At 42.5% G+C, this 15576-nt stretch overlaps 1 protein-coding gene and 1 long non-coding RNA gene across 5 annotated transcripts in view; one reads left to right on the top strand and one right to left on the bottom strand.

The window, feature by feature from the left end:
* The window catches only part of GRIA3 (glutamate ionotropic receptor AMPA type subunit 3), a 261839-nt gene that overhangs the window by 206626 nt on the left and 39637 nt on the right, over nucleotides 1-15576 (bottom strand). The window lies entirely within an intron of this gene.
* The window catches only part of LOC141576455 (uncharacterized), a 107899-nt gene that overhangs the window by 53781 nt on the left and 38542 nt on the right, over nucleotides 1-15576 (top strand). The window contains exon 2 of the long non-coding RNA XR_012504880.1: nucleotides 7756-7832. This is a non-coding gene — a long non-coding RNA (uncharacterized LOC141576455). The remainder of the gene's footprint in view (nucleotides 1-7755; nucleotides 7833-15576) is intronic.

Raw genomic sequence — 15576 nt, 5'->3', positions numbered from 1 at the left:
CCATTGTAGGGTCCAGCTACTCTCTATTTTAAAGGCACTTTGATTGGGAACTATTGGTACTCTAGCTCGAATCTGAGAAAAACAACCCTCAGAAACCAGCTCCCATAAGTCTCCCCATACTCCTTTGTTCAAAAAAAAAAAAAAAAAAAGACATCTCTTGGAAGAGAGAAAGAGAGAGAGGAATTTCATGTCTCGGGGCTAATTTAGAAAAAGACCCAGCTTTTCAAAAAGGGCACTAATGAGAGACAGGCACTTGCTCAAAATGTGTTTCCTGTGTCTGGTGATGGTCTCGACCTGCGTTGTCTGATCTAGTAGCCACTAGCCACATGTGGCTGTTTGAATTTAAATTGTTTGAAATTAAATAAAATTAAAATTCTGCTTCTCAGTTACACCAGCCACACCACTTCAAGCACTCTATAGCTCCAGGTATTGGACAGGGCAACACGGTATACTTCCATCATCACAGACAGTGCTGGTCTCGTGGGTCCTACTAAAGTTACCTACTGTGCCTACCCAACTAAATGCTTTAGATTCTAATTTAACCAGCATTTATTCATTACTCTCTCTGTTCTAGGCCTCGGACTAGCAACTCGCATACTTTTCTGGGAGGGGAGCATTGTTTAATGGTTAATGGAAACTGCCAATGTGTAGGCAGACTAGGTAGTTGCCTTACAGTGTAGTTTGAGGGCCCCTAGAAAGTCTTCCTGCTTCAATTGTCTTCTCCATTGACTACTGCAAGCTTTGAAACACCCACCTCTATAAATTAGGATAGTGAAATTCCCTGTTAAATGACCAATGTGGCCTGGGAGGGGAACACACAATCAGTCTTGCCCATGACTACTTCAGTATAGACTGGATTAGCAGATTAATTCTGAGAAGCAGGCACTGAAGAAACAGGACACAGGTCAGGAAAATTTTGAGGCCTGGTAGTAGGACTCAGGAAGGATCTGTCTTTTCGTTACCTCCCATGAGAGTGCCTCTCCATGCGGGGCCACCATAGTGTGGGGGCCTCTTTGCCATCTGAATGCAGCGCTGGATGCTCTTAAGGCAGAGTCAAACAGGGAGGGGTAAAGCTGCTAACAACAAACCTTGTCAAAACTGCTATTTGCCTGAGGTAGGTTCTGATCTTCACTGTGTTTTAACCAGACATGAATGTTTAAACAGCCTCTAACTTATGTGTATCAATTCAGCAGGTATTTTTCATTATATTGAACAGTACCAAGTACTGTGCCAGGTGCTGGAGACATGGAGCTGGAAGCTCAAGTTCCCTTTTGTATGACCTCATTTTAGGGCATTCACAGCTGGCCTAGTGACAGCAAGATCTCACTGTTCTCCCCAACTTTTCTCTTCTCCCTGTGTATGACCTGGAACCCACCTTCACCACTCTAATCCCAGTTCTCATTTTTTCAACCTCACTTCTGAGTTGTTCCAGGCCAGAGTCTACGACTGATCAAGGAGAAAGCGAAAGATAAATGAAAACCAATCTTCCTCTCTTTTCCTTATAGCAGCGTTTTGCAAATTGCAGGGCACAACCCACTAGTGGGTTATGAAATCAAAGTAGTAAGTGATGACCTAGCCTTTGAAAAATTAAAGACATAAAATAGAAAAATGCCAAAGTGTATCCAGGTAGCAAGGGTAAATACTGTTTCATCAAGCTTTTGTTTTGGTTAGCAAATATATGCATGTGTGTTGTGGGTCATTAAATAAAATGTATTTCTTTACCACCTCACACCACTGTACCTCCATGCCCTGTCCCAAGCTTAGCACTGGTTTGATCTACAGCATTTGAGTCCTCACTGTTTATCGCCTCCTCTAGTAGTCCCACCTTATTCCATCTCCTGTTTTCCCAGTCCATCCCTCCTCAGACTCTCCAATGCTCCATCTGAACTCACCCTCCCCCATCCAACTGGAGTCCCATTGAACTGACACCTAAGGGTGGAGCTGGTGGACTCTCTATTCCCACTATCTCAGGTGGGAATGATTAGGGAACATGTGTCACTGAACTTCTGAGTTAGGACCGTAAATGCATCTTCCCACAGAAACATGAGCATCTTCTGGGGTTAGGTTCAGTGCTGGCCAGTCCTTCTGTTCCAGCCTGGAGCCTATGTGCTTTAATGGACAGCTCTGGTACCCAGGCTGCCTGTATGCTGACCATGTCTTCTTTTAGAACTTAGTCCATGTGTCAGCTGAGAAGAGAAACTACTGGTGCGGAGTGCCATTCAAATGGGATCCTACTTCAACTTCTTGCAGCAACACAGAACACCTGAGTCCTCTTCACATACCCTGCAGATGCTCCTTCAGTGCTTTGAAAGCAAGACTATGTCTCCCAAAGTGCCTAACTTGCTCCCTGGGGAAGGATCTGACTAAAAATAGCTAGAAATAGCTAGAATGAAGTAAACACATGTAACTTGTAGACTGTTTCAGCTGTAGACAGAGTAAGGAGCCCCCTCTAGCGCTTTGCTGCTCACTCATGTATTAAACTTGTGACTTTTATGTGCTGCGGATGAATACATCTGACCATGTCAGAGTTGTCCATTTGCTCCAAGAAGAAGAGGAATTAGGCCTCTGTAATTCTCTTTGTGCAATGCCATGCAAAATTAAGGACTTCATATTTTCAGTTTACAATGGCATTGCCCGAGAGAAGCTGCATATTTAGTCATAAAAACACACCAGGAAGTCCTCAGGGGTTGGCTAAGGACATGAGAGTGAGGTAATGGTGAACACTCTCATTTTAGGTATTGGGACCCAGTGACTGGGCCTGTGGCTCCCTGTTGCCTGTCAGATAAAGTCTGAACCCTTGAGCCTGGAACTTACATTAGAAAAACATGACACACAGAGCTGTACATAGTAGGTGCTCAGTAAATAGTGCATATTTGTTTTCTACCCCGTGGCCCTCCATCATTAGGGCTCATGATCTATCCAAAATTGTCTCCCCCAATTCTGCAGTAGGAACTGTCTGCCCCAGCCTAGTTGGTCCTTCTATTCCTGACATACTTCTTAACTGTGCCTGCTGCTGAGCATTCGTTCATGCTGTGTCCCCATCGTGGAATGTCAGTTCCCAAATCTCTACCATTCCAATTCTGGCCCACCTTGTCAAACCTGCCAAAGCTCCCTCCTTCATGGAATTTTTGGTGCCCATTTCCTCCCTCAAGGAACCTATTCCTTCTCTGCATGCCAGCCACACTTGTGCTGAAGCCCCCGTATTGGTGCTCGATCCTAGCACGACTCAACCAAGCTGTGGCCTGTTGGCCTCACGTATGTGAACATGAATGTCTACCAATGGCCGAGAAGCTTTTGGAGAGCCAGGAAACACATAACGTGTGTCTCGATGGTTTTGTGTTAGGCTTAGTATGTAGGGTTCATATTATAAGCATTTAATGAGTTGATGACATACATTGGTACTGAAAAGCAGAATTTTCCAGTTCTGTTTCCTAAGTTGCTGCTGACTCAGCCTGTGACCTCCACTTTACCTTCTTCTGAGCTCTTGCTCCTCTCCAGCACACTGGCAAGGACACTATTTATATACCCCAAAGAGATGTTTTGTGGATTAACCATAATGAATATAAAACATGTAAAAATATGAAGATCTGTAGGAACCCTATTATTATAGGAATAATAATAATTACAGCTGCACTGGGTTCAATGCTCCAGAAATCATATAGAAGACGCCTTCTCCGGGGGGAAAAGCAGCCAACTGTACCCGCAATTAGTCAATTACGAGTATTTAATTTTATTGTATTGCTTGGGATTTTTGTTTCAGTGCACAATCGGGCTGCGTGGCCTCTTTTGCCTTTGAAATGAAACGTCTGGTGAAGTTGGTTAAAGATCTGTCTTTGCGGGGCCGAGGCTGCACAAAGCAATGCTCCCGACTTGGTGACTCTAGGATTATGTTTTGCTCTCCTTCACCCTGGGGGCTCCCACTTTGGCCAATGTTCCTCTTCCCATGTTAGTTTTCATCTGTCCCTAAGAAGGAGTCAGCTCCAAAGTGCTGTGGGTGGTACTGAACCTGTGTGTTGGCCAGGCAGCTGTGGCTTTTGACAGGTGCCTGGGAGAAACATGGAGGAAACAAAACATGCATTCCCTTAGCTGTGAAAGGATCTTTTGGTTTGAAAGAGGCTTGAAAAAAAACTAGGAGAGGCTCTTAGAAAAATTGAAGAATCTTTCTCTGTGGGAAGCAAATGCACTTGATTTATTCAGGAAGGCTTCCATCTGTTCTTGGTTGGAGGCAGAGGGATGACCTCTAGGTAGTTCTGCCTTCACTAGGAAGCTTCAATTGTAAGACATTTTAAAGGAAGTGTTCTTTGGGACTCATTCTGTTTCCCTACCTTTTTCCTTATTTATCTGAACACCTGAATCATTCTACACAATGAATTTCTATAAAGTGTTCTGAGATTTCTAAGTCAAAATTCTTTTGTGCATAATTAATAATTTTTCTGAGTAGAGCATGCGAATATATTTGCTGCCAAAAATAATTGAATGATAACACAGTTTCCCTTCTCTTTCATCTATCCAGCAAATACAGAAAAGTATTATCAACGTGCTGTCACTCATTAAACAAATATGTATGTGTCTGGCCATCAAAACGAGAAATCAGGAGGGAGATGGTTTTTTTTTTTTTTTTTTAATTTACTGCGCTTCGTGCATCATGAGGTTTTTGTTGTACTTTTGCTCTGAAGATCTCAACATGAGCAGCTTTGGGAGGATTACAGGCACTGTACTTTAAAAGACATTCTGAGTAGCACAAAACATTCCTTTTCAGGAGGACTGCTTTTGCTTTCAAAGTTTTGTGAATTCCTCTTTGGTGGAGAGTCACCTACTTTCTGGCCCTGCCCCGCCCCATCCCTTCCTCTCCTCCTCCGGGGCCACCCCAATGTCAAGCTGCCTCTGCTTTTGAAGAACTGTGGGGCCACTTAGTGCCCCTCAGCTTTCAGGAGCAGAAGTGACCGCTCTGGAATCTGCTACCCAGTCAGGAGATATGACTTGGAACTGCGTTATTTTCCTAGGTTGTTTTTCTACACTGTTCAGAATTTTGGATTTTTCTGCTTTTGCTTTTTCCGCCTTTTAAAAAAAATTGGTTTTAGTGCTTCAGATTTCTGATTATGTATTCAGCACACACCACAGGATGCCAATTTAATTTTATTGGCCCATTAAAAGGGCAAATAAACCTTTGTTTTTATAAGAAGATAAAGGACCAATTATCGTGGTCCTCAATGCATATTTGCTATTTGCGCTTACAGTCCAGTTATGCGTCTCTGGGAGAGGTGTTGCCATTTGCACCCTCTTGCCTTATTTACTGCTATACTGTTGCTGTGACATAACACAGTTGCCAGTGAATACTTTCTGCCTTAATGAATGGAGTTATTATTTTATTAGCTACTATTGCTTTATTTATGTTCTGAGCTCCCACTCAGAGTGGGCCAAGCATTGAAGGGGCTGTTCCATTCCTGAATTGAAGGGTCTCCTGATCCCAATATATTGCCACAATGTATGAAATGATCAGACACATGTTGTAATCGATTGTCACCCAATCAATTTCAGGGAGCCAGATGGCACTGCTTTGCACCTGCTTGGAATGTAATTTCCTCTAGGAAATTCACCTGAACTAGCCCATCCCGCAGATTATTACTGTCTCTGCGTGTCTTTGTCACTCCAGTTATAATACCACCAGTATTCCAGAGTCAGAAACATTTGTGGATTGGATTCCAGGAGTGAAAATACAAATCCTTTCAGCACAGAAGCCTTGAGGAGTAGCGTGAAGACCAGGAAGGTGTTTATTGCAGGGATGGTTCTTTCTGTTTGTGGAAGTGATCGACTCAGAGACAATGAGGGAAGTGGCTGGAAATTCCCTGCCGTGCTGAGGCCAAAGTCACAGGCCAGTTTGTAAGGGGACCAGATGGACTTGACCGCGCGGTAGACCTTGGGCACCCAGGTGATAGCACCTGTGAGAGTGACTGCTCACAAGAAGAGCCTGGGACAACAGTAGTATTTTCATCCACAAGAACAGCACTCTTTATAGGGCCCCGTAGCGTTCCTCATGAAAATGGAAGGGAGCAAGAAGAAAATGAGTGGAATATTTCTGGCTATAAAACAGGGGCCGTTATTTTCCTAATTTTAGTGTAGTCTTTCCTTTCAGAAAAGGAAAACATGAAAAAAGGTAAGTATGTAGGAATTATTCATAGGAGTGCTTCCAGCTCCTATCAACAAGCTAACGGCTTTATATAGCTAATACTTCTCCTCAAATACTTACTATTCATGGCTTCAACCTCTGATCATCAAATTCCCTGGCAGGAGACATCCTGCTCATTCGTACATTTCTAGATCTTAAGCATAAAAAGACTTAGATAGGGATAAAGGCAGAAATAGTAGGAATGACTCTTCAATAGAGGTAAGAAATCATTGAATTCTGTGTATTTAGTAAATGTAGGCAGATTTCTTAGTAACTGAAGAAGGTCCAGCAAATTCTCAACGCACCGGACCTATTTGGCAGGACTTTGGCAAGGGGAGGTAAGGCATGAGGGGCGGGACAGCTGGAGATCTGGGGTACCAGTGTGTTAGCTCTGAGGCCTTGAGAGCTGGAAGAGACCTGGGAGATAAACAAGAAACTGGGGTTCAGAGAAGGTAAGCAATTTCCCAAGTGATTCCCCATTTCACAGATAAAGAAACTGAGGCTCAGAGAAGTACCATAACTTGACCAGTATCACACAGTAGAATATGTCAAAGCTAGGATGTAAACATGGAACTATCTTAAATGCCATCATGGTGACTAAGCCAGGGACCTATGACATCCAGAAGGCTGTTCATAAGGGGTGTCCCTTAGCTTAAATGTTATGGGAGGAAGAGTTACAAAACTTGGGAAACCCAGGAATGGCAGTGAAGATGAGCAGTTAGGAGCACACTGTTGTTTCCAGATAAGGGACGGTGAGGACTCAGATGGATAAAGACTGAAAGGATAGAGTTCTTGGAAGCAGTGTGTTCAGTGGGTAAGTAGAATCTAGAAGAAGACTGCTTTGGTTGGGATCTAACTCCACCAAGTATTTACTGAGCACTGGTTCTATAGCCATCACTGTTCTTGATGCTGGGGATATGGCAGTGAGCAAGGTGGACACAAATCCATTCCCCAGTGGTGGTGATATTCTTGTGGGGGGAGATTTGCTATCTGTGTGACCTTGGCCAAATTGGTCAGCTTCTCAGGGACTCAGATTGCTCACCTGTGAAATAGCAAGAATGGAGCCCAGGTCAAAAGGCTGCTGGGAGGATTCAATGATATCATGCATATAAAACATATAGTGCCTGAAACAGTAGCTTTGATTATTGTGCTGCGTGTGGCTGGTCATAGTGGAATATTAATATTAATTAATATTAATATTAATTTTAACCTGAATTGAAATTGGCTGGGTTGGGGTGGGGCTTGATTGCGGACACATTCAAGGTGACATGGCAGAAACTGGGACCTCTGAGAGCATCGGTATTGTCCTTCCACATCTGGGATGTAGGATTCCAAACCCCTTGAGGGGTTAGCACCTGCTGCATAGTTTTAGCTGCTTGCTCTTGTGGACAGGGCACTTCCAATGAGAGCTGGAAGGGGTTAAGATCTGGGTTCTGTCTGATGACATATTGCTATGTAGATCTCTTTCTGCATCCATATGTGAAAATGCCACCAGTCCTCATTTCTACATCAAACTGTGGACTTGTTTTCAATGAGCATCACTTAAAACCTACTCTTTGAACATAGGTTTTTTTTTTTTAAATTTTCAGGTGCCATGCCAAAAGATGAGGATGTGACCTTTTCAGAAGCTTGAAACACTGATTATCGGCCTTGGTGTGTGGCATCGGTAAGTAAAAATAATTGTTTAATCGAAGTAGTGATTTAATAATTATTTTCAGAGGTCCAGATGGCTCAGATGGCTTTCTCTCCACTATACTCATACTTCTGATGAAGTAAAATAGAGTGGAGATTCTGTTGCTTTATAAAAATAAGTCAGGATGTCTAGACTCTTAGAGAGGCAGCATGGGGGAGCTAGGAAAGCTTTGGGCTAACTGAACTTTTCCATATGCTATCTAGAATGTTCTCTCCCCTCACATCTCCACCCGCCAACCACGTGGACAATTTTTACCTCACTGGTGGACTCACTCTCGTCTTCTATTTCTTAGCTTAAACCACGATTTCCCCAGGGAGACTTTTACTCCCTCAACAAGGCTGGATCACTCACATAGCATCCTGTACTTATCCTTCACAGCATGGATCATATTCATAAATAATTAATGAGTCATTTGTTAAATGTCTCCCCAAGCTTTATAAGGACAGGGATAGAAGCCACTTGTATAGCCCCCACCCCTCTAAACTTAGCATAATGCCTGGCACATAGTAGGTGATCAATAAACTTAGTTGACTGACTAGCTGACTAGGTGAAGGAGTGAGTAGCATTCAAGAGCTCTGGATTCTGGGCCCAGCCCTGCCATTTTCTGGATGTGCAGGTGTAAGTATGTCTCCTGGTCTCTTTGAGCCTTAGTCTCCTCACCTGAAAATATGAGGATTCGGTGATCTCTAAGGTTCTTTCTACTTTGAATAGTTTACCATTCCATTGAAGTCAGGATTTTGATTCTTACCAGCAGGGGTGGGGGTGGGGGGGAATATTCCAGTTAAACCACCTGGAATTTGCTGCCTATTAATTCCAGGGATCTCCAGTGTGCTAATGCTTTGAATTGTCATGGTAAAAGCAGGTTTAATTAGTGGATTCCTCCTCAAAGGACTTGTAGTGGGGACAATGTTGGTTTGTTTGGGAAAAGACTAGCAATTTGCCCACTGCAGACCTCACTTCTCTGATCAATTGCTCTTTGTTTAGTTTCACCTCTAAGATTAGATGCTTTCACATGGAGATCTTCATCTTTGTGTTCGAAACAAAAGGAAGTATTTATACTAGCGAGGGAAGTCTTTGATGGTAAATGGTTATAAGCAAACAGCTGCCGGGCTTTTTCTGCTGTTTTATTTTCTCTGTCAATCAAATGAACAGCTCTAAGTTTTGTCAGGGGCCCCAGCTGGACCGCAGATCTAGGAGCTTGAAGATGTGTCATAGCCATCCTTGTATCCACAGCAGTCAGCACAGTGCCAGATTCAGAGGAGGTGTTCAAAAGTGTTTACAGAATTAGATAAGGTGACAGCTGGTAGGACCTACACATAGGTTGAGTAGGCAATTGCCCCTATTTTTGTTATTTTGATCATTTGTACCCAGTTGACTTTCCAGACTGATCTGAAGCAGAGCTGCCTACATGGTATGGTTTGAAGACTGAAATATGCTCCTCTATGCCCCTGAGTCACTCCTCCTACCAGCTTACTCAGGTGCCAGAAACTACCAAGTTGCTTTAGGTTGGCATGGCAGGGTTCATTAAAATGAACGTATTACATCACGATCAGCTGGGATAAATGAGGATAAGTGATCATTAACACCGCAGAATGAATTAGCTTTTGTATTAGCTAATGCCAGCGTCCTGGGGCCATAGGACAAGGATGGGTTCGTTTTAACTAGTACTGTAGGAGTGAATTAAGAAAACTGTAGAACATGGAGTGCTCTTCAGATTAGGAGAGCAGCACAAGAAGCATCCCTCAAGTAGCTCATGTCCAGCCTGAGGACACTAGCCGCCCCGGATTGGGCGCGGGGCCACAAGTCCCGTGGGGTGCCGCAAACCATCTGGGACTACTCCCTGCTGCTGAGAGAGACCTTGCGTTGGGTCTTGAGAAAACTTGAGCACTTCAGGTGAACATGTTGATAAGATGTCCTTGAGCATACGAACTGGGAATTCTTCAGTTTTTTTCCCTAACCCCCACCAGCTTCATGCATTTAGCAAAGACTCCTGCATGTTAGCATCCCTCCTTCCCTCTCAGCATCTGATTACCGATTGAGACCCTCTGGGAAGCTTCAGTCCTATGGCACATATTTCTGCTTATAATAATAGTCATATTGAGTACCATTTGTACTCACTATTTGCCAGACACCATGCTAGACCCCTACAAAGGTTATCTCAATTGTCGGGCCCATTTAAGTACAAAATAGATGATCTTTCTGTTCAGCTGTAATGACTCATCTTACTAATCCCATGGCCTTCTCTTCCGTCTCCAGTAGAAAGTCATAGACTGGGGACCTCTGTGACCAACCAATCAGCAGTTATGGAAATTACTGTGTGCCACATACTGTGCTGAGTGCTACAGAGGAAACAGAAAGAGGAAATATAGTTCCAAACACCTTGCTCTGAAAGCTGGCCTCTGTCCTTTACTCCCAGTTTCCTTTCTCTAGTTTTTGGGTGGAGATGTGGATCCCTGAAAAAAGCCAGGAGATGGATGATGAGGGAATGAGCATATTTCAGTTTCTAACACAAGATGCAATCTGGCAGGGTTAGGGAATAGGTTATTCAGATGAATTCAAAGTTGTTGAGTTCTTATAGATACAAAAGTGCAGGAAAGTAAATGCAATGGAATTCATGGCACACCAGGCATTGAAGGAACAGATTGTGATTTTCTCTAATAATTCAGAAGTTACCTCAGAATCTTCTACAGTTTCAGGGTCATCACAATGAATGAATTATAAGAGTGAAAGGAAGGATGGTATAGTACAAAGTGCATCCATTTGGGGCATCAGAGGACCTGAGTTGTAGTCCTAGCAATGCAACCTTAGGTTCACCCCTGGGCCTCAGTTTCTCCATCTGCAAAGAGGAGAGGCCCATCTCTAATCTCTAAGGAATCTTTCGGCTCTCAGATTTTTCCACTGCTAATTTTCACTACACAGCATGGAGATGGGCAAGGTCCTAGTGGGTTGACTGCCTGAATATAGAGTTTCCAGCATTTCACCCTCAGTGAGGCACTCTTCCTCTTGAATTAAGCAAGTATGTTGCCTGTGGTGATCAGGCTTCAATAAAGCGTGTGCCCCAATTCATAACACGTGTTATATAATCAAACCAACTGCTTTGCTGACCTCTGTGTTGAACGGTCCTCCTTCTCTGGCAACCCTAACTTCCTTCCATCAGCAACATCCTGATTTTCCCAGGTCTCTGGCAGTCAAAAGGAGCGTTCCCTCCTTCCCCAGCCCTGCTAGAACAATTGCCTGATTTGTGCACTTGGACTGGATCTATTTTACATGTGCTTGCCTAAGTGCTGAGGGATGGGAGTGAAAGTAAATGATGTTGGACATGGTGAGGCACTGCCATAAAACCTCAGATTCAGACATCTGCTTTTGAATGGAGCCTTAATACCAGAAGGCATCACTGAGGCCAGGCAGTGAACTCAGTGGTGTTATTAAATCTCCCCATAAAAAAATTCATTTTTGGCTCACCTGCCAAGTGCTTCTACTCTAAAACATTGTCCATACTAGCCCCTAACCAAATTCCCAACCACCAAAGTCACTGGACCCATTAGCTAGCCTGGGACACTACCCTAGCACAGTGGTGTTTCAAGCCACTGGTTGGAAATGCTCCCTTGGCCCTTTGAGGCCCTCCCAGACACCCTAGAACTCAAATGTACAATAATACAATTTACTATAATGTCCTTTCCCTTTTCAAGCAACCCAGCTGTCTGTGAGCTCCAAGTCCCAGCTCACTATATTTGATGGAGGGTATATTTAAAACGAACAGCTGAAATGGCCCCATAAAATGTCTCCTGCATATCCTTTTTTATCCCCTCATTGACAAGCACAGGGCAGCTCCATGGGGTTGACTGCTGAAAGGCTGGCAATGTTAGGGCAACAAGCCCATGCTATTATGACAATTTCCATTCTTCTTTTTTGTGCTCTGTTATTGTTATTGGAGTAAATTTTTCCTAAGTGGTGCCAGAGGGACAGCAGGAGAAGCCGAAAGGCTCCAATCTCTACAATGGAAGCAAATGCTTAACAGGGAAAGTACAAAGGCCGTGACTGCAACTCCTCCCGCACATCCTATATCTGTACCTGTTAGTCATTGGCCAGTTGGCTTCAGCCACTTCTCTGGAACCCAGAATGTTTCTCCAACTTACGTTCCCATTGGCTGAAAGGGAGGATGATAGAGCAAGGAAGAAGCCACTGCACATTCCAATACTTGAACCATTCAACTCAAGACAAGAATAGAATGCAAAAGGCAGCAATAGTCTGCCTCCCAAATTAGTTCACCTCATGCAGCAGGGAAAAAAACTGACCATGCTGCCCATGGACAACAATGACAAAAAGTCTGGCGATTGGGCAGTTGTATTCCATTTTGTGACTTATACACAGCTGATTTCCAGTTTGAGGCCTACTTTCTCTTGTTTCCCCAGAATATCTGTGTCTGAGAGATTGTAGGTGCTCAATAAGTAATTGTTGACTGACTAAATGCTTTCAGGCCATCCTTCTTGCTGGCAGGTGCTCTGAGATCCATTAATCAGCTAGGTAACATTTCTTGGGTGCTGTCTGTTCATTTCTTCGTTCATGAATCTGTTCATTTATTTCTTCATTCAGTGTCTACTTTATCGAGCATCTCCACTATCAGTTATTGCAATAAGTGCTGGGGAGACAAAGGTGAGCCAGGCAGGGGTTCAATCTGCACGGCAAGGACCACAGCAGGTAGAAAGGAAGTACTAGGTATGAACTGTCACATATCTCATGATCTAGTTAAGGAGGCAAGTCTTAAACACATTAAATGATTCAAGAACAACATGAAATATGAGATCCAGCATGAGAACATGTAGCCTAGACAATTAAATGGGGAAAAGGCTTCAGAGGAGGGGGAATTTGGGTGGGTTTCGGGAGGTGTGGAAGAGTTAATGAAGACAGCTCAGTTGGAGATACAAAGGGAAGAAGGCCCTAAACCTAGGCTTTCACTAATTCCAACATCAGGTTTTCATGAACAAACAAAACGTAATCTAAAACAAATTGTGTGTGTGTGTGTGTGTGTGCGCACGCATGTGAGAGGGAGGAACAGGAAGCTAAAAGTTGCAGATCCATATCATTTAATACACCCCAAAGCATCAGCTTTTTTCTATTCTAATGGATAATCAATGATTAGCAGCACACAAGAATGCCTATTTGCATATTTTATTATTCTTTTCGGATTGGAATGGAATTTTTCACTATTCTCTGCCTTTTAATTTTTATTTTTTAATATCATGAAGATTGAAGTCATTGTCATTAGGGAATCCTATTCTCTCCTCATCCCATTTCTCTTTCAAATTGAAATAAAAGGGATAGTCCCAGCCTTTGTCCGAGTTAGCAACGGGCATAGTTGGTCATCAGAGAGACACCAATGATCAGCTCATTAGCTGATCCCCAAAACCTTATTTTGGAATTGGTGGTTTGTGTGCACAGAGATAAATCTTTTGTAGATTTGAGACATTATGCCATCTGTACTCACAGAGTGTATTTCTCTGAAAAACTGAAGCCATGGGGGAAACCTTCTAGGCAGTTGTATAATTAGAATCATAGTTTTTCTGAAGCTCTTAAAATCTCTTTAGTATACCTGGGATGCTTGGGAGGCAAGCCTTGAAAAAATTCAGGAAAGTGAAAAATAATGGAAAAAATAAAATATATATATACAAAAATAATTCTAGTTGTATGTGAATAGTGGAGTTTTGGGTGAACCTTTACCCTCATTTTCCAAAGTTCCTGTGCTGTTCTTATATTGTCTTTATCATAATCATAATGACATTATCCAAATGTTACTCATTTACAATAGACCTCATGTAAGTGTTTACCTCTGAACCTTTTCTAGGACCAAGTAAAGGGAAACAGTATATAGTGTTTGTTGTTCCCCAAAGAATAGGGCTTCCTTGAAAACATGCCAGAATTTGGAATTTTTGAAGGATATTCTTTATCAAGGGATATTAAACAGATTATTCTGGGTTGAAAATGAAAGGTAATCTGTTAGGATTTCATGACTAAAGCAGAGGTCAAGAGATTAAGATGGATTATAGGTGAAAGGGGGCAAGAATCAGAGATGGCATTAATTTGAATTTTTATTGGTAGAGGAGTTTGGAATGAATTAAACCTCTATGGTCCCAACTTCAAGATGTGTTGCTGAACCTGACTCAGAGAATAGTATTTTCAAGCATGCTGGGCTCAATTACCATTACATCTTAAAAGTTATTGCTTGCTGTATTAAATAATTATCACATTAATTGAATCATCCTATTTGTCAAATGTTAAAGTAGAAAAAGAAGTCTTTGGATTTATCTGGGAAAAGAAGTTTGAAATGCCACTTCAAAATTTGTATTTGCTGGGAATAAAGATGTAATAGGTTCTGGTTCAAAAGATAAAATGTACCTACAAAGCTTTTGGTTTCCCCGATTGCTACTGTAATGATCTGACTACAGAGAGAGAAATTCACTATATAAGCCAATTTTTTTTTTGCCTCTGACAGAAATCCCAAGATCCAACAAAGGAAGAAACTGTCCATTTGGAAATGTTCTTATGTCTTCCATGCTCTGATTAATTTATTCAGTAATCACTTATTGAGTATTTGCTTTCTGCAAGATCGTATGCCAGGCACAGCCCCCAAATAGTAATAGCTAACATTTATTGAGGGCTTAGTCTATGTCAGGTACTATAAGGGCTTAATATGCATTATCTCATTTATTCTTCCTGAAACACTATCACTACCTCAGTTTTGCAGATGAGAATATGGAAGCTTAGAGACATTAGTTAACTTGTCCAAGATCACCAAGTAAGTACCAGAGCTGATACTCCAATCCAGGTCTATATGATTCCAGCGTCTGACGTATTAAACGTGAAGGCTGAGGTAGGACCCCAGCCCTTAAAGAACTCTCACATACCTAATTGTAAAACAGTGCGCCCAAGTGCTAGAGTCATGGTCCGCAGCAAGTTCAGAGTTCGGAGAAGACCACAATTCGTTCTGCCTGGAGATTTTACACAGATGACATTACAGTTGGACAAGGTGATATTTTTAAAATATGAGTTGGAAATGGAAGGAGAGAAGATTCTTCCAGCTAGAGGACATAGTATGAACCCAGACATAGAGACTTGAGCTAGCAAAGCATATTTTAGGAGCAGTAGAGCATAGGGTAGGTGGGACTGAGGTGTTGGAGAGTGGTAGGAATGCCAGAAGTAAAACCAGAAATGGAAAACAGGCCCAGATCATTGGATACTTTGAATATTATGGGGTATTAGATTGAGTCCACAAGTAAAGGGAATCCTAAAAGTTTTTAAACAGATAATATTGGATATGCCTGTGTGTTTTCAAGAGAAAAGTCTGGAGACAATGAGGAGGATAGAGCAGAGGCAAAAAGAGACTGGAGATGAGGAGACCAATTAGAAAGTTATAGTAACAACTGAAACAATACAAGAGGAAGAGCAGACTGGGAGTGGAGATGACTGTCGACTGGACTTCCTGGTGAAGGTGTCCAAAAGGGTTGACGCTACGGGTTTGGGGTCTGGAAGAATGACTGGGACAAGAGATAAAGATTTGAGAGTCACAGAAGTCACAGAATGGGAACATTTATAAAATGAGAAGAGAAAAGGGCCAGGAAAAATGTCTATCATCTAAGGGATGGAAACAGGAAGATGAGCCTAAGAAGGCAAGTAGAAATAAAAGTAGAGAAGTAGGAGGAGAATCTGGAAAAAGACTGTG

This window comes from Camelus bactrianus, chromosome X, assembly GCF_048773025.1.
Source record: "Camelus bactrianus isolate YW-2024 breed Bactrian camel chromosome X, ASM4877302v1, whole genome shotgun sequence".
Taxonomy (NCBI): domain Eukaryota; kingdom Metazoa; phylum Chordata; class Mammalia; order Artiodactyla; family Camelidae; genus Camelus; species Camelus bactrianus.
This window is presented reverse-complemented; position numbering and strand designations above follow the sequence as displayed.